Consider the following 19349-nt stretch of genomic DNA (forward strand, 5'->3'; position numbering starts at 1 on the left):
AGTGAGAACATGTGGTGTTTGGTTTTCTGTTCTTGCGATAGTTTGCTGAGAATGATGGTTTCCAGCTGCATCCATGTGCCTACAAAGGACAAAAAGTCATTCTTTTTTATGGCTGCATAATATTCCATGGTGTATATGTGCCACATTTTCTTAATCCAGTCTGTCACTGATGGACATTTGGGTTGTTTCCAAGTCTTTGCTATTGTGAATAATGCCACAGTAAACATACGTGTGCATGTGTCTTTATAGCAGCATGATTTATAATCCTTTGGGTATATCCCCAGTAATGGGATGGGTGGGTCAAATGGTATTTCTAGTTCTAGATCCTTGAGGAATCGCCATACTGTTTTCCATAATGGTTGAACTAGTTTACAATCCCACCAACAGTGTAAAAGTGTTCCTATTTCTCCACATCCTCTCCAGCACCTGTTGTTTCCTGACTTTTTAATGATTGCCATTCTAACTGGTGTGAGATGGTATCTCATTGTGGTTTTGATTTGCATTTCTCTGATGGCCAGTGATGATGAGCATTTTTTCATGTGTCTGTTGGCTGTATGAATGTCTTCTTTTGAGAAATGTCTGTTCATATCCTTTGCCCACTTTTTGATGGGGTTGTTTGTTTTTTTCTTGTAAATTTGTTTGAGTTCTTTGTAGATTCTGGATATTAGCCCTTTGTCAGATGAGTAGATTGCAAAAATTTTCTCCCATTCTGTAGGTTGCCTGTTCACTCTGATGGTAGTTTCTTTTGCTGTGCAGAAGCTCTTTAGTTTAATTAGATCCCATTTGTCAATTTTGGCTTTTGCTGCCGTTGCTTTTGGTGTTTTAGACATGAAGTCCTTGCCCATGCCTATGTCCTGAATGGTACTACCTAGATTTTCTTCTAGGGTTTTTATGGTATTAGGTCTAACATTTAAGTCTCTAATCCATCTTGAATTAATCTTCGTATAAGGAGTAAGGAAAGGATCCAGTTTCAGCTTTCTACTTATGGCTAGCCAATTTTCCCAGCACCATTTATTAAATAGGGAATCCTTTCCCCATTTCTTGTTTCTCTCAGGTTTGTCAAAGATCAGATGGCTGTAGATGTGTGGTATTATTTCTGAGGACTCTGTTCTGTTCCATTGGTCTATATCTCTGTTTTGGTACCAGTACCATGCTGTTTTGGTTACTGTAGCCTTGTAGTATAGTTTGAAGTCAGGTAGCATGATGCCTCCAGCTTTGTTCTTTTGACTTAAGATTGTCTTAGCAAAGTATATATTAAAAGTATATATTAAGTGCATTCTATGTGGCAGTTATTTGGACAAAATAGGGAGTAAGACAAACCGGGTGCTGTGGCTCATGCTCATGGTCTCAGCTACATGGAAGGCTGAAGTGAGAGGATTACTTGAACCTAGGTGTTCAAGACCAGCCTGGGCAACATAGTGAGGCCCTAAATCTAAAACAAACAAACAAACAAAAACAAATAAAATTTTAAGGGATTAAGACAAGTAAAGTTCCTGCTTGGTACTAGCCCAAGATACAGAAAAGTGATTATGTTCTTTCTATCAAAGCATCCAGATGCCAGTATATTTTCGTTCTCCCAGACAATGACTAATAGAAATTTAAGAGCATGATGGTCACATTCGGTCAGACCAATGGTGCATGTAGCCCAGCATCTTGTCTATGTCAGTTTCCCCAAAAGACACACTGCGGACAGACAGATACTCTTCTTATAATAATTTTGAAGGCTAGATTAGTCGATGAAACATTCTAGAGTCCCTTACTATTCTGCTGGGAATCTGTCATTCATACTTGAATTCTAATTTTTGGAGTCTGTGTATACAGTTAACATGTGGTTTCTCTTGATGTAATTTGATAGGTTAACAGTCCTAAGGTCTTTATTTCCCCTGAATTTACCCCTTTCCAACTTCAAGGCATGAGTGGACAATGATTGGATAAATAAATAGAATGTCCACTCACCTCTTCCAACCCTCTGTCCAGGCTGCTGAGTTGTGGGGATTTTCTCCAGAAAGCAGTTCAGCCTGGCCTCTGTCTGCAGCTGTGTCTTTGGTGTGGCTTGTCCTTTCTCAGTTTTCCCACCCACTTTCCACACAGCAGAGGTTTTCAAAGGGTGGTTCCCAGCCCAGCAGCATCAGCATCCCTTGGGACCTTGCCCAGGTTCTCCACCCTGACCTACTGAATCAGAAACATGGGGTACTTTCTCAGCTGCCTGCATTTTAACTGGCCTTCCTGGGGACTCTGATCCTCTCTCCAGCTTGAGAGCCACTGTTCCACTTTGGAATGGTAATCGTTCCTGCCAAAACATCACATTATAAAATATTGTAAAGGATGCGGGTCTTTGAGAAGGAAGCACTGATCATTAGTATTTTTGGTCCTGGTGTCAAGAATTAGTTCTGGGCACACGATAACAGATGTTTCCCCACAGGCTTGACCAGGATAAGAGAAATGGCGCAGGAGAGAGGCACCCAGGTGCGCAGGACAATCCAGCTATTCAGTAATATTTACCCTGAGAGGTCATCGCCTTGTTGCTATTGTTTTTATCTTCATGCTATTTTCTATGTTCTCATTACAAAATGTGTTAAGCGCCCATGCATCATCCCAGCACCTTGATTTGCACAATGGTTTTCTGCGAGGAGGAGGACGCTACTTCTTCTCCCTGTTGACCTAAAATTGTCAGCACCCCTGAGCTCCTCTCAGTTATCACAGAGGAAAACATGCTCCATTCCTATTTAACTCTGTTTTCTTGACTAAGTTTTAAACTCTTTAAAATGTTCTCTTCAAACATAATTTACCACCCTAAAAGTGTCTGCTATGATGTCAAGTGCCATATAGCATTCACTAATGGTTATTAAGAGCAAACTTAGAGAAATGAGAATGGTCTTTATTGCAATACACAGCAAGGGAGGCTCCATTTTGGTGTCTGACACTAATAATGACAGACTGAATTTTTGCAGCAAGCAAAACATCGTAAAACTGTCATGACCAGCCCCATTTCCTGATCTGAAGGCCACGCTTTGCACACAGCTGGCAGTCCTTGGGTTCACCTTCAGTCTGGGTTCTGCTCTGAGACCTGGGAAGGAGGCTGAGAGTTGGAGAACTTGAAGAACTCAAGAGTTTACGTTAGTTGACTCAGAGGTGAGCCAAGTAATCTTGACCAGCTTAGACCTCACTGGTGCTGGCAGTTTTACTCCTGGACTGAGTCTTCACCTCTATCCGGTTAGCGGGGCCCTGCCAGGAGGTTGTGTCTTCCCCAAGTCAATGGTTGACCTCTGCTACCTGTACCGAGAACTTCCAAGGCTTCGTGCCTCCGAGTCTCTGCTCCCCCGCTGGAATGCCTGATTTCAGTTACCTCTGACCTCTTCCTGGCTGAGCTTCCTCCCATCACCTGCCAATGGCGCCCCTGTCCCCTCATTTCATCTCTACAGGAGCCTCCGATTCCTGTTCCTAACCCCTCACACTTAGCTGCAGTTCATTTCCAATTCCTGATAAGTCATGAGATTACAAGAATGAGTCAGGTATAAAAATTTCTGCAAGACTTGTAAAGAGTTAGGACTTGGAGTGTTTTAGAATTTGCATGTGCTTTCTTTCCTCCAGCTTCAGAAGGAGAAGATGGGATTTCTGCCTGCCTTAGGGCAACAGGGCAGGACGTTCTGAGGACAGCCAGGCAAGGGCTGGGCTGTGACTTGAGAAAAGGGTGCCCTGGGAAGGGTAGAAGCCAGGAGGGAGGTGGCACCCATCCTGGAAGTGTCTGCTGTGAAGACACTCAATGTGTGTGTGTGAGACAGCTGCACAGGCATCTGCTAATGACTTGTGGTTTAATATGATTTAGGATTTTATATCTGTATACTATACACAGTACAGAATAACAGTTTATGTTAAGCATATGATGCATTGACTATTAGAGGGCTTTGAAGACACACAAATGCCTGCAGGAGGTTCAGAGCAGGCCTGGCCCAGAGCGAGGGACTGTTTGCCGCTTTCTATGGGGCCCCCAGGCTCCCTCTTAATTTCTTTATAATTGGTTTAGTCACTATGGGAGCAGACAGGAAAGGAGTCAATTCCTCAGGTGTTTTGAGAGGACAGAGGTTAGCACAGAGCTCCCTGCTCCCGATCAGCCGTGGGTAGCCCTGAGGAAGACACCCGGAGAAATCCCTCTGATGCTGGCTAGCGCTGAAAGAGGCCCGGGCTCATCATGCTGGGAGTAGTCTTCTCCTTCTCTCCTCCAGCTTCGAGATGTCACGTTAATGTGGCTGTGCTGGTCGCTCTCCAAGGAGGCCTGGAATCCCCATCCCCACCTAAGGGCGTTGCAGGCCCAGGGTTTGCAAGGGACCTCCATCCCACATCCTGGGCTGTGACAGAGACACGCCTGTGAGTTGCTTCTCAACCTGCCCATTTCTGAGGTAACTCAGGCTTCTGAACAGCAAGGGCGGCTGCTGAGCTTTTAGAATTGTGCTAGAGGCCCTGGTAAGAGAATCTGTGACCCTGAGGAAGTTTTCATGGGCTCCCTGGAGAAAGGGGCAGTTCTAATGATTCCTCAGGTGGACTCAGCATTGCGGGGGGGTCACCAGCCTTGGAATTCAGTCCCTGAATATAATTTGTTTGACTAACAAAAATTTCTAAAATGTGTCCAAGTGTTCCAAACATAGAATGTCAACTCAGATACAACACCAAATAAAGACAGTGCTCCATGTTAGCTGAACTTCATGTACTCCTGGATTTGTATTGGACTGAGATGGATAAAGTCAATGAGATGGTTTGTTTCTGTGGAGGTGGAGCTCAACATGGGTTTCGGTCTTCAGTGTTATATAAAAGCTGTGGGAGCAGAGTCCAGGAAATTGCCCTGTGCTTCGCTCTATAAGAGCACTTAACTCTTGGAATTGCAAGTCTCTGTTTAGGATCAGATGTGAGTGTTCCGGAGAAGAGGCCCTGTCTCACTCAGCTTTGTATTCCTAGGGCACTGCCTGGCACCCACTCAAACACAGTGCACTTTGAGGTCATTAATTAAAGGATGACTAAACTGTCAGGCGGCCGCTGCACTTGAATGCTGATTAAGACTGTGCTTGAGACCTTTCTGAGTCTTCTTTTGTAGGAGTGCATTGTGAGAGGAAGGTCGATATCAGGATTTGCCCACCCAAAGCCCCATCACCTACAAAACTTCAGTCTGTTTTTGAGAAAGGCTGACCACCTCTCACCAAGGAACCCAAATTCAGGCTCAGGCTGTGGCAGTTAATGCTTTACAGATTATGCTCTAATTTGGAAAGATGCTAATTTTAGTAACATAAATCTACTTCTTCAGAAACTTGAGCCTTGACTTTAGAGCATATTTTGGCCCAAATCTCTGTTTTGCTTGGGCATTACAATTTCTGGCTTCTGTAGTGAGATGGGGTGCTGAGGGTGGGTCAGGCTCAGACGGATGCGCCCATGACAGGGTGAAACACTTGGTTTTTGTGATAAACAAGGGACAGAGAGGCTCACTGTGACTCTTCAGTGTGGACCTCTCAGAACTGAAGCATGCAGCCAATCCCTGGCAGACCCTAGACCTGGGTCTGGAAGTTCATAAACAGCAATCACGATGGAGAGAAGCATCCTCTCCCCAGCTGGCAGTGAACTCGCAGGATTGCCAACCCTGCTCGTCAGCCGCCACCCTTGTAGGATCTTTGCAGTGATTGGAGGATGGAGTCGGATCCTCTGCTGTCCTCGCTGGGCCCAGAGCACAGCAGTGGCTGACTTGGACAAAAGGCAAGACTGTCTTTAACATTTTTCTCCTCACTTTCAATTTCTTCAAGTAATTACTAATAATATTTATACCCCTTCTATTTTTACAAGCTTTATAATTTATAAAACACAGACATATGTGTTATACATTGATATTTTGAAAATATTAAACTGAGAGTTTTAAAAAATTCTTTGCCTCTGTGAAGAGCATGTCCTCCAGTTGTCCTTCTGTCTTCTTGAAATCATAGAGGAGAGGGGGGCAAATCCATGTTGAAGAGAAAAGGCAGAGAAAGTGCCTCCTGCAGGCAGGGGAAGAAAAGAGAGCCCTTTGGCCTGGAGACTGGGAAGGAGGAGAAACGAGACATCAGAGCAATGTGTCTTGGCTTCCGCTGCCGTTGACCATCCAGACTGAAATGACAGAGCCCAGGGAGGCTGTTGGGCAGGCTGAGGATGATGCTGGATGCATAGGGATGTGTGCCCCATCCCCATTTAGAATTCTGGGAATAGGCCAGGTGCAGTGGCTCAGGCCTGTAATTCCAGTGCTTTGGGAGGCTGAGGTGGGAGGATTGCTTGAGCCCAGGAGTTAGAGACCAACCTGGGCAACATACAAGACCCTGTCTCTACCAAAAAAAAAAAAAAAAATGCATGCCTGTAGTCCTAGCTGCGCAGGAGGCTGAGGCAGGAGGATCACTTGAGCCAGGAGTTTGAGGCTGCAGTAAGCTATGATTGTACCATCACACTCCATCCTGGGCAACAGAGTGAAACTTTATCTCTAAAGAAAAGAAAGAAAAAAAAGAATTCTGGGAATATCCTTCATTTCCCAGCCAATATGTGTTATTCTAACAGAATAAAGACAGTGATTGGGCAAAGAGAGAAAATCATTAGTCTTAAGCTTCCCACAGCTCCTGTGTGGCATGCTATGAAAGAAACCAGAAATATTCCATATCCTGGGCAGGGTACAAATAGGAGCTGAGCTAGAATACGGTGGGCCTGCCAAGGGCCTCCACAGAAGGGGAGCAGATTGCACAGTGGGACAGATGGAAGATATGATAGAATCTTTGAGATGTCTGCAGTCCCAGCAAGAGCAGATGTCAGGCTGAGTTACTGAGGAAGAGCTACCAGCCCCTGATGAGACAAAATAACCTCTACCAGTAGAAGTTCCCCAAAGTTCCATGAGTGGCCCAGACATTGAGTGACACATGAATCAGCAGAAAGACATTTCCTGGGTGATTGAGCTGTCAGGGGTCCTGTTAAGGATGAAGTGAAGAGGGCCAGGCCTGTGAGTTAAGACAGAGCATTAAGTAACCCCAGAAACATAGAGATGATATTCCTCGGTCATGGAGGACACAGAAACACACATGGAGGCTGTATGTAGCACATTCAAAGAACGTAAGTAAAAGGGAATAATGAGAGAGAACATTGGAGCAGGAGATACAAGAGGTTTGCAGAAAGCCTTCAACATCAAACACAAGCGTGTGGACTTTGTGCTATGAACACATTCCCTAAAGGGTGTTTTGTAAAACACTTGTTCATTGAGTTAGTAGTAAGTGTCCACCAAAAAAAGAAGGGAGGACCCACAGATTTAAAATTTTAGGAAACAAGGAATTATAAGCAGTGAAGCAGGTATCTCAGTATCTTCAATTTGTTACTGTGCATTCTGCCACTATGATGGGAGCATACAGAATTGATTAGAGGGAAAACCCAAGCAGGAGATCCTGTCACACACGTTTGAGTGGTGGGATTAGAGGACAAAGACTACATTGAAGACTGAAAGAATGGGAATGAAAGAGACTGACTAGAGAGTTTTTTTTTTTTTTTTTTGAGACGGAGTCTCGCTCTGTCGCCCGGGCTGGAGTGCAGTGGCCGGATCTCAGCTCACTGCAAGCTCCGCCTCCTGGGTTCATGCCATTCTCCTGTCTCAGCCTCCCAAGTAGCTGGGACTACAGGCACCCGCCACCTCGCCCGGCTAGTTTTTTGTGTTTTTAGTAGAGATGGGGTTTCACCGTGTTAGCCAGGATGGTCTCGATCTCCTGACCTCGTGATCCGCTCGTCTCGGTCTCCCAAAGTGCTGGGATTACAGGCTTGAGCCACCGCGCCCGGCCGAGAGTTGTTAACTAAGAATAGTTGTCAGGGTGAGGTGTCTGAGCCTGGGTAATCAGGGAAGGGATGGGAACAGCCTGACCAACAGGACGGAAGGTCGTAGCACTGTTTCCTGAAATGGGGTGTTCGGAGGGTGTGCTGCTCCGGGATGAGCTTTAGTGTTTGAATCATGGCCGGACATGCAGGTGGACACGGCCAGCAGGCAGTTACTGACTGAAGACAGAGGCTCAGGACAGAGGCTCAGGCAGAGCTAGCGGTGAGGATCTGTGCACTTGGCCAGGACCTTAGGTCAGCACTGAGTCTCCACGTGCGCCCTCGGCTCATGGTCTTGTCCCGAGGCACGTCGCTCATGTATGTGCTCCTCAAATATCACTGGCTGTGCTGGCTACTTTCTATTTTTCTCCCCTTTAAAAATGTCCAGTCTCGTACCCCAATTCCTAGGACCCAACTTTCCACAAAACGAGTGATTTTTCAGCTGTGGTCCTAGGGAACATTGGCTCTCTGCCCAGGACGAGCAGTGATTGTCTGTCTCTTTGAACACATAGTCAGCAAGTGATTTGCATATTGCATCTCAATTTTATTTTTCTCTCACTATTTTTCTTAAGCCTTTGGCGCTTGCTATTACCAGTGTGTGAGCAAGTGTGAGCAGATGAACAGTGAATGAGTGAATAAACATTAATTTAAATTAATTAGATTGACTAATTATGTTTGATTTGATTGCTTTTTAGTGGATATCTAGGCTTGTGATTGTAATTTCATAATAAAATATATTACAGCAGTGCTCGGATTTTTCTGGGCCACCCGAGTGGAGCTGCCAGGTTGGGCATAAACAGGCGGTCCAGGAGGACGGAGCGGGGCGTTCGCTCTGCTGGGGCTTTTCATGCCCCTTTTGTTTTCCAGGTGTGGCTTGTTCCCGGGGGCTTAGTCTTTTGTGAAAGGGGAAAGTGCCCCCTGTGGAGAGCCAGGAAACTGGCGGCGGGCCTTGAGGCGGGAGTTCTCCCCAGGCCAGGTGAATGGCGGGGCCCTGAGCTGGTCCAGAACCGGCTCCACGTGTCTGCGGGGGGTCCGCCGGGCCGGGAGGTGGCGCAGACGCGGGTTCTGTGAAGGGGCTTGGAGAAGGAAGATTCCACGGGAGCAGAGGAAAAGCCGGATCGGAAGAGGCCAGGGCGCCGAGGGGAGGGGCTGCCAAGATGGCGTCGGCCTCCTCAGGGCTTCCTGAGCAGTCGGTTTTTCATCCTTTGATCCTGGGGTTGCTTCCTGTACCTCGTCCTCAGCATCTGGAATCAAGAGACTGGTTGCGTCTGAGGTGCCTTGTGCCTCGGGCATGCCCATCAAGAAAATAGGCCATCCAGGTGTTGATTCCTCAGGAGAGACAACCTGTAGAAAGACAACCGCATCAGCCTTGAAATGTGCCGTCTGGTTGGGCATTACTCACACTGTGGGGAGCCTGGGTCCCACACCGGAGCATGATGTCCTCATGCAAGATTTCTGCGTGGTGGAGAGTCTCTTCTTCCCCAGTGAAGGGAGCAACCTGACCTCTGCTCATCACAGCAGTGACTTTCCTTTCAAGACCTATGCACCTGTTGCCTTCTGCTACTTTCAGGAGCTATTTGGTATCTGTCCTGATGATGGCTTGTACTCCCTCTGCAGTGAGCCGCTGATTGAACTCAGTAGCTCTGGAGCTGATGGTTCCCTGTTATATGTGTCCAGCCACAATGAATTCATTATTAAAACAGTCCAACATAAAGAGGCAGAGTTTCTGCAGAAGCTGCTTCCAGGATACCACATCCACCTCAGCCAGAACCCTTGGACTTTTCTGCCTAAATTCTATGGACTGTGCTGTGTGCAGGCAGGTGGCAAGAACATTCAGATTGTGGTGATGAAGAATCTCTTACTAAGACTGGTCAAAATGCGTATCAAATTTGACTTCAAGGGTTCAACCTACAAAAAGCAGGCTTCCTAGAAAGAGTGAGAGAAGCCTCTTCCCACCTTTAAAAACCTAGACTTCTTACAAAACATCCTAATGGTTTTTTTTTTTTTTTTTTTGGATGCTGACATGTACAACGCTTTCTGTAAGACCCTGCAGCGTGACTTCGAGATAATCGACTATAGCATCTTGATGTCAATCCACAACATAGATCGTGCACGAAAGCCCATAAGCAGTGAAGCACAATGCTCAGTTGACACTTGAAGACCAGCCCCCCAAAAGGCTCTGTATTCCACAGCCATGGAATCCATCCAGGGAGAGGCTTGACGGGGCAGCCCCATGGAGACCGATGACCATACGGGTGGCATCCCTGCCCAGGAGAGTAGAGGGGAAAGGATCCTGCTTTGTATTGGCATCACTGACATTCTACAGTCTTACAGGTTTGTTAAGAAGCTGGAACACTCTCGGAAAGCCCTGGTACATGATGGGGACACTGTCTCAGTGCGTCACCCAGGCTTCTACACTGAACGGTTCCAGTGCTTCATGTGCAACACAGCATTTAAGAAGATCCCGGCCAGGTGTGGTGGTTCATGCCTGTAATCCCAGGACTTTGGGAGGCCAAGGCAGGTGGATCACCTGAGGTCAGGAGTTTGAGACCAGCTTGGCCAACATGGTGAAACCTCATCTCTACTAAAAACACAGAAATTAGCCAGGTGGTAGTGGTGCATGCCTGTAATCTCAGCTACTTGGTAGGCTGAGGCAGGAGAATCACTTGAGCCTGGGAGGCGGAGGTTGCAGTGAGCCAAGATTGTGCCACTGCACTCCAGCCTGGGCAACAGAGTGAGACCCTGTCTCAAAAAAGGAAGAAGGTCCCCTTGAAGCCTTCTCCTTCCAAAAAGTTTCAGTCTGGCTCATTTTTCTCTGGGTGAGCAAGCTCCAGTGACAACTCTTGCATTACTTACCAGCTATCGGTCTCAGGGGAACACAAGGCACAAGCCACAACAAAGGCAGAAGAGGAACCAGGTGTTCACTTTGGTTGTCCTAATGTTTTACCTCAGACTCCACCATTGGAGGAAATCAGTGAGGGCACACCTATTCCTGACCCCAGTTTCTCACCTGTAGTTGGAGAGACTTTGCAAATTTTAACTACAAGTACAACCTTGGAAAAACTTGACATTGCAGAGTAAGAGTTCACCCATTGAGTACAAAGTCTCAGAAGACCTGAAACAAGATTCTGCCATCTCTGTGATCCTAAGATGTCAGCCCTTGCCCCAGCAATGCTGAGTTTTCTTCTACTTGGCCATCAAAAAGGAATGTAATGGAAACGGGGGGAGCTCTCCATCTTCTTCCTGAAGAAGGACCTCATCTCCTTCCCCTTCCTCATGAATGGGCATTAGTGCTTCAGACAGTTGAGGACCGCAGCAACCCCTCCACTCCAGAATTGGGTGGATGGATTTTCAATGGGCTAATCTTGGCTTTCACAATTGAAACTTGCATGAAGACCCCCATTCTTCATGCTGGAAATGGGATGGCTGAACTTGGCAGTTTTCTTTCCCCTTGTCTTTCACCAGGAGCTGGACTCATAATTTCCTCAGGACAGACTTGCTAGCACATTACCCCCACCTCAGTTCTTTCTCTCTGATCCCTGGAAGAAGATCCCTGTAATCTCTATAAAGGCTTTGAGGGGATAAGGGTGTTTAACCACCTCCCAACTTTCTTCTTTTTATCCTGAATAAAGGAAAAAGCACACAGCACACAATTTCAAGCCAGTTTCAGATCAAAACTCCAAAAGTGTTGACGAGATGCCTAGTTATAGGATTCCTTCCGAAGAGCCATGGTGTTTGTGAAGAGAAGTGTGGTGATTGCTCTGCCAGGACAGCTCCTCTTTAAACTCCTCCTTTCTTGATGAATTTCTTAAGGCTGAAGGAATGGAGAGAGTGGGACGTGGGATAATCTTTACCTCTTTGTTAAAACATGGGGCAGCCATGGGCTGGCAGATCATAGCCCTTCCTAGGCAGAGTCCTACTCACTGCCAGGCTGTGATGATGATTATTGCAATTTGAAACATATTCTGGTTGTTTTCGTAAATATGAAGATTTATCAAATGAATTTTAGATCATTCTCCAGAGGCGATTTCTTTGCTCTTCCCGTCTTTTCCAACAGTGCTCTCCTGCTTGTGGAGCTAAGGTGGAGACACCTCTGTTTAACAGGCAGTCTGTATCTATGAGGTTAGCAAATATTTTATTTTATTTTATTTTATTTTTGAAACAGAGTCTTACACTGTCACCTGGGCTGGAGTCCAGTGGTGCGATCTTGGCTCACTGCAACATCCACCTCCTGGATTCAAGTGATTCTTCTGCCTCAGCCTCCCAAGTAGCTGGGATTACAGGTGACTGCCACCATGCCTAGCTACTTTTTTCTACTTTTAGTGGATATGGGGTTTCACTATGTTAGCTAGGCTGGTCTCAAACTCCTGACCTCGTGATCCGCCCGCCTTGGCCTCCCAAAGTGCTGGGATTACAGGCATGAGCCACCATGCCTGGCCACAGATACTTTCTTAAACTCATGAGGAAACAGCAGATTCTTGCCTCAGTGAAGTCATTGCTGTGCCATATGTCCTACCCCGTCTTCATGCAGGGAAGATGGAAATGAGAGCTGCATGTGCCCTCTCTTCCCATCTACAAGAGTTCCCATCTGATCTTTCCACTCTTGTTAGGGGAGGAAGGGGGCCTGGTATCAGGCAGATTGTTGAATTCCTGTTCTATCCCTTCTCCATCCCACCCTACCTTGATAGTAGGTTAGCCCATACCCCAAATAATTGTCTATATTAGACACCCCCAGCCAGTTTCTGGCTGCCTGTCTTTGTTGCCATGTTCTTTTATACAAGAAGAAAAGAAACAATTATTGCTATTTTTTCATGATTTACTATTTATGATGTATCTAAGTGTTTTGTTATGGATAGAGTTCTGTAAGGGGTGGGAGGGAATATTTGAGGGAGGGCTAGGTCTTAGGGAAAGGAATGGGGAGTCAACATTTTTATGAAGTGTCACTCACTATTTGCCTCTACTTTGTATTGTTCAGAAACGGCAAATGCAATATAAAAGTGTTACACGATTTTAATGTATTAAACTGGAATCAGTTTTTAAGAAAAAATAAAATTAAAAATAAAAAACTGATTATGATTATAACATAATTTTAGTGAAAAATTACATCATTAAATATATTATAGTATTCCACAAATGACCCCAGAATTGCAGTTGCTTCAGCATGTGAAAATACTTAAGAAACTCGCTCAGAGTCACAACGCTGAAATGAAATGGGCTTCATCCATTAAGCAATGTGCTGAGTGCCCACTCTGTGCTGTGGGGTGGAGAGGAGAACCCAGCTGGTGCCACAACGCACTCCCCCTCCCATGTCTGTCCTGCGGAGGTGGCTGCCCCCTGGGGCTCTGAGCCCTGCACATTTCTCAACTGCCTTTCACCTCACTTCTGACATGTGCACCGGTTCTTGGGAATGGAATACTGCAGAATGGTCTATGCTTCTCCCAGGCCTGTGCCATGAAAACCTCCTTGCAGAGGGCTCCACTTTCCATCCTAAAGGCTGCATGTGGCCTCTTGGGCGACGCTGGAAACCGGGAGCTGAAGGTAGAGGAGTCCCCGTCAGTCAGGGTCCCTGGACTGCTGAACGGCATGGAAAAGACTCCACTCTTCTGATGACCAGGAACACACTCAACTGTCTGTTAATTGAGATAAAAATGAAGTTTCATTGTGTTAAGCTTCCTGTGTTTGGGGGTATTTGTTACATTATGTGGCACTGCCCTAACTAATACAACTAGATACTATACTAGGCATTTTGGATCTAAAGATTAACAAACCACAGATCTATACCCAAAGAACACAGTCTAGTGAGGAGGGCAGATACATAATCAGACAGGTTTCACAACGTAACAAGTGCAGTGAAAGGACATGCAGAGGACAGTATCAGACCACCGGAGAGGGGCCCCTGACCAACCCAGAAGCTGCAGGCCCAGGAGGAGTCAGGGAAGACTTCTTGGAGGAAACCCAAGGAGTGAGTGGGAATTGGCAAGGCTAAGGAGAGAGAAGGTGGCCCAGGTTACTGAGGAACTTAGACGGCATGAGTGAGTCACGCCTGGCATGAAGAGTGGGGGCACAGCTGTACCACCAGAGCTTAGAACAGGAGCTTCTGGCAGTGCAGAGGCTCCCATGCTCCTCTAGCAACTTGGACTCCGGGGAGTCTGGAAGTGTTTTCAGGAAGGCAAACTAAGGTTAGATTTGCAGATTTTTGTTTTTCAATTCTTTACTTTTATATATAAAGAGAACATGCATCTGTTTCTTCTGTCTCCACTCTTGAAAGATTAACTGCTGTGGTAATGCCCTTCTGCCATCAACAGGTAGAAAACTGAACAAAATGTATGGAGTGAGTGTTGTGCTGAACTGAAACACCTACGAGAGGCTAGCAAGGGCAGTGACCCTGAGATCCCCCCCTACCCAGAAGCAGCCTTCCAGACTCGGTGCAGAGACAGTGGCTCCCACAGAGCCCAGTGTCTCACTGAACTCCAGAGACACAAATCAGACATGGGAGACTGAGGCTGTCAGAATTGGTGGTCCAGAAAGGAGTGAGCTGCACAAAGAGAGAAGAGCACCTCAGGTACCTAGAGTGGGGAACACTTGCATATTTGGTTGAATGCTGAGATTGTTATGAGTGGGTAAGACTCCAGAACCTCTGCAAAGTGAAGCTAACCCCAAGGACCTCAGGGTGCAGGGAAAAGCCATTGCAGCTGGGGGAAAAAGGGGGGAAAAGAGACCATGGAGGACAGGAAAGCAAGCAGGGTCCTGACCCCTACAGATCCCCTGCAGCAGGGAGATGGTTGGGAACCTGACTCACACGCAGCTCCAAGGGTTCAGTTGCCATGGGCGGGATTACTGAAAGAGCCTCAGGCCTGCCTGAGTGTGAGGCTGAGTGAAGAGGGAGAGCAGAGTAGGCAGCCCAGCTACAACCACCAGGCCACCCAGCGCTGGATCAAAGGCAACCTCTGACTACCACTGCTGGGAGGGAGTGCACAGACCCGGGTCTGAGGGTCAGGCTCAGAGGGAAAGCCCTCAGGCAACCAGTTGCCACACTAAGCCCAAGGAAGCAGTAGCAAGACTGAAGTCCATCAGGCATAAGGGCTGCAGAGCAACAACAACAGAAACAAAACCGAAAACAAACCCGTCTCAACTAAGACCCCGATGCATCCAAGCCCCGCACAGAGGCCTCACAAGAGGCCCATCCATCCTGAGGCATAAACACCACACGCCTTAGCTTCTGTGTCCCACACATGTGGTCCAGGTTTTCAACAAAAAGTATGAGATGAGAAAAGCAAGAAAATGTGACAGGAAACAAAGCACAGAATTAGATCCAGATATGACCCAGGTGTTTTACTGTTGGGTAAGAATTTCTAAAAATAGCGTTAGTATATTTAAAGCACTAGGAAAAGGGTGAATTTTAAACACAGATGGAAAATATAGTAAAGAATCAAAAAGAAAACATAGAAATTTAAAATAGTAACAGAGATGAAGGGTCATTAGATGGCTCATTAGCAGACCCAACACAGTCTCTGCACCCTAACACCCCAACAAGTTAGTCAAGTCACACTGAAAGACATGGCCTATGAAGAATGGAAACAGAATAATGCAGCACAGCACCAACAGGCTGAAATACTTGGGATTTGAATCCTAGAAGAAGATAGAGTGAACAGGGCATAGGAAGTGTTTGAAGGGATAATGGATGAGAATTTTTCAAAAATAATGAAATAATCAACAGATCTGAGAAACTTGTAGAGCACTGATAGGGATAATCACAAAACAAAACAGTAAAATTGAAGACAAAATGGAAATGCAAAATGGAGTATACAAAGGGCAAAACAAATAGAAAACAATGAGTCAGATGATAGATTTTAACCCAAACATATCAATAATTACATTAAAAGGAAACGGCCTAAACAAACCAATTAAAAGACAAAGATGTTTAGATTAGACAAAAAAGCAAGGCTCAACTATGTGCTGTTTATAAGAAACCCACTTTAAATATAGATAGATAGATATGTATGTTACGAGTAAAAGGACAGAACAAATATGTCATGCACACACTAACCAAAAGAAAACTACAGTTTCTGTAGCAATATAAATAGATTTCAAACAGATACAAAGGGAGAAATAGTAATCAGAGTGTTAATTCAACAAGAAGGTATAACAATTTAAATGCATATACTTAACAAGCCTTCAAAATATATGAACATGAACAAAAACTGATAGAATTGAAGGAGAAAATAGTCACATAAAAATTCTAGTTGAAGGCTAAAGGTTCTGTCTCAGTAATCAACAGAACAAATAAACAGAAAATAAGTCAGGAGGCAGAACACCTGAACAACACAATCAACAAAGCTGGCCCAACAGACATTTGCAGAACTCTGTCCGAGAATATCAGAGTACATATTCTTCTCAAGAGCACATACAACATACCCAAGAGAGACAAAAACAAACTGTTACAAATTTTAAAAAATCGAATTCATACAAAGTATGTTTCCTGAAACAGAAATATTTCTGGAAAATTCTCAAATGTTTGGAAGTTAAATGATTCATAAAATGACCCATGGGTCAAATAAGAAGCAGAAGAAAAATTTGAGCTGAATATTAAAGGAAACATATCCAAAATCATCGGATGCAGCTGAAGCAGTGCTTAGAGGGAAACAAAGATCATTAAATGCCCATTTATAATGGAAGAAAGGTCTTAAATCAATAACCCAACGTTTTCATATAGCAAACTAGAAAAGGAGACTATATTAAATGAGCAGAAGGAAAGAAATTATAAATATAAACAGAAAACAATAGAGAAAAATCAATAAAAGCAAATGTTGATCCATTAAAAGATTAATAAAAGTGAAAAACTTCTAGCCACACTGATAGAGGGGGGGAGAAAGGAGGAGAGAGGGGGAGAGAGAGAGAGAGAAGGGGGGAAAGAGAGAGAGAGAGAAGGGAGAGAGAAGGGAGACAAAGAGGAGGAAAATGACTCAATGACACAAATTATCAGTATTGGAAGAGGGTCCTCAACCACATTACCAAAGACCTCTAGTCATTACAGGGAAAAAAAAAAAAAGGGAATGCAGTCTACAACTTTATTTCCACAAGTTAGAAAATGTAATGAAATGAAAGGGGAAATTATTTGAAAGACACTTTAAAAGAAGTAATCTGAAATCCCAAATCTATAAATGAAATTGAATTCAAAGTTAAAAACTTTCCAACAAAGAAAATTCTGTGCTCAAATGGCTTCACTACTGAATTCCATCAAACATTTAAAGAAGACATAATACAATTCTACAAAACTCTTCCACAAAAGTGGAGGAGACTGAAACATTTTCTAACTCATTTTGAGACCAGCATTACATTGGTAACAAGTAGTCAAAGATATTCCAAAGTGAAAAAAAAAAAAACATGGTTCAATATTCGTCTTTAATGCAGACATAAAATTGTCAAAAATATTAGCAAATCAAATCCAGCAACATATAAGATGGACAATACATCATACCCAAGCTTGATAAAAACTACAAAAAAATTTTCAGAGGACTGGTAAAGGTCGTGTTTTGATCATGACCTGACTCATAGATTTCAAAGTGATTGAAATGAGATTACAGAGATATTTTTTCGGGGGTGGTTAAATTTTTACCTACTTCTGTGGCCAACCAAGTAGACGTGGTATCGTCAAACTATGATTATGAATGCAAACCCAGCAGAGGTTTATACACAAACATTGCACCAAGAACCATTCTTCTGGTTTTGATATAGTACTATGGTACACAGGACCTCTCTGTACTGTCTTTGCAACTTCCTGTGAATCTATACCAAAACAGAAAGTTAAAAATGGGCAAAGAATACGAAGTATAAAAATTGCCAACAGGTATATGAAAAAATCACTAATCATTAGAGAGATGCAAATTAAAACTACAGTAAGAGAGTACATCATACCTGTTAGAATGGCTATTATCAAAAAGACAACAGATAAGTCTTGGCGAGGATGTGGAGAAAAGGGAACTCTTGCATGTTATAGGTGGAAGTTAGTATAGCCATTATGAAAAACTGTATAAAGTTTCCTTGGAAAAACAAAAATAGAAATACCATATGATCCAGCAATTCCACATCTGGTCATATATTCAAATGGATTGAAATCAATATGTTGAAGAGATGGCTGCACTCTCATATTCATTGCAGCACTATTCACAATAGCCAAGATATGGAATTAACCTGTGTCCATCAACAGACGAATGGATAGAGAAAAAGTGGTATATATGCATAATGGAATACTGTCTAGCCTTAAAAAGGAAGGAAATTCCATCACATGCAATAACACGGATAAGCCTGCAGGACATACACTAAGTAAAATAAGCCAGTCACAGAACGACAAATACTTCATAATCTCACTTATATGTGGAGTCCAAAACAGTCAAACTCAGAAGCAGAGAACAGAGTGATGTTTACCTGGGGGTGGGGTGGGAGTTGAGGAGATGTTGGTCAAAGGGGTCAAGTTTCAATTACACAAGAGGGATCAGTTTTTGAGATCTACTGCACAGTATGGTGACCCTAGTTAATAATAATGTATTGTATATTTCAAAATTCCTAATGAGTAAATTTCAAATGTTCTCACCACAAAAATAAGTATATGAGGTGATAGATATGTTAATCAGCTTGATGTAGTCATTCTACATTGTGTACATTATCATAACATCCATCGTACTCCATAAATATACACAATTATACTTTGTCATTAAAATTAAAAAATAAATGTAAAAAGAAATCGATAACAATTCAAACATGTATGAATGAAAAATAGATAAGAAACAATTATTAAGAAAAAATCTAGGGATTCTATGTTCAGTTCAGATCTCTGGAAACTCTACTCAAGAGTTCTTACTTTCACTGAAATTTGTTTCATATTAAATGAGTTCTGTTCAAGTGAAAGCACTTATTGATCACCAGTTTGTTTCAAGAAGTTCAACTTATTCAAAGGGCAATGTTCAGATATGCGCCTGTCTCTGTTTTCAGGTTGGCACTCAATAACCTGCTGCATGGAGCAGCTTGTCTCCTCTCATCTAATTCTCACAATAATCCCAAGAGGCAAGTAACATGCTTATCACCAAGTTGCAGATGGGGAAATTATTCATTTAAGAAAAAAATTCTACACCATTCTAATTTCTATACAAATCTGGGATGTATTTAGGCCATTTTCAGTCGAAGTCTATTCAAAGCACATATTAACTTTTAGGGAATGAATTCAGACAATTTCAGTTCCGGTGGCTCAAAGAAAGGGTTTATTTTGGCTTTGTGTGATCCTGTCATCTCTGCGGTGGTGTTTACTACATGCTGCATGACACATACTCAAAACAACTCTGCAATTAGCCGGATGCTACTCTTTCTTCCCAAGAGAAAGGTCAATTTTGAACTTGCTGTAAAGTAGTGAACATATTCAAGGAGAAAGTTAGGTGGCTTCAGATCATTGTGTTCAGGAAATTCCAGGAAGCATGGACTTTCCAGCTGCCAGACAGAGATAAATTGGAAAG

General features: G+C 44.0%; 1 pseudogene; it reads left to right on the forward strand.

Moving 5' to 3' along the window:
- The first annotated feature begins 5569 nt into the window (after nt 1-5569).
- On the forward strand, nt 5570-11136 carry LOC108521700 (phosphatidylinositol 4-phosphate 5-kinase type-1 alpha-like; annotated as a pseudogene).
- The last annotated feature ends 8213 nt before the right edge of the window (nt 11137-19349 follow it).

Source organism: Rhinopithecus bieti, unplaced genomic scaffold (assembly GCF_001698545.2).
Source record: "Rhinopithecus bieti isolate Rb0 unplaced genomic scaffold, ASM169854v2 scaffold_60909, whole genome shotgun sequence".
NCBI classification, from domain to species: domain Eukaryota; kingdom Metazoa; phylum Chordata; class Mammalia; order Primates; family Cercopithecidae; genus Rhinopithecus; species Rhinopithecus bieti.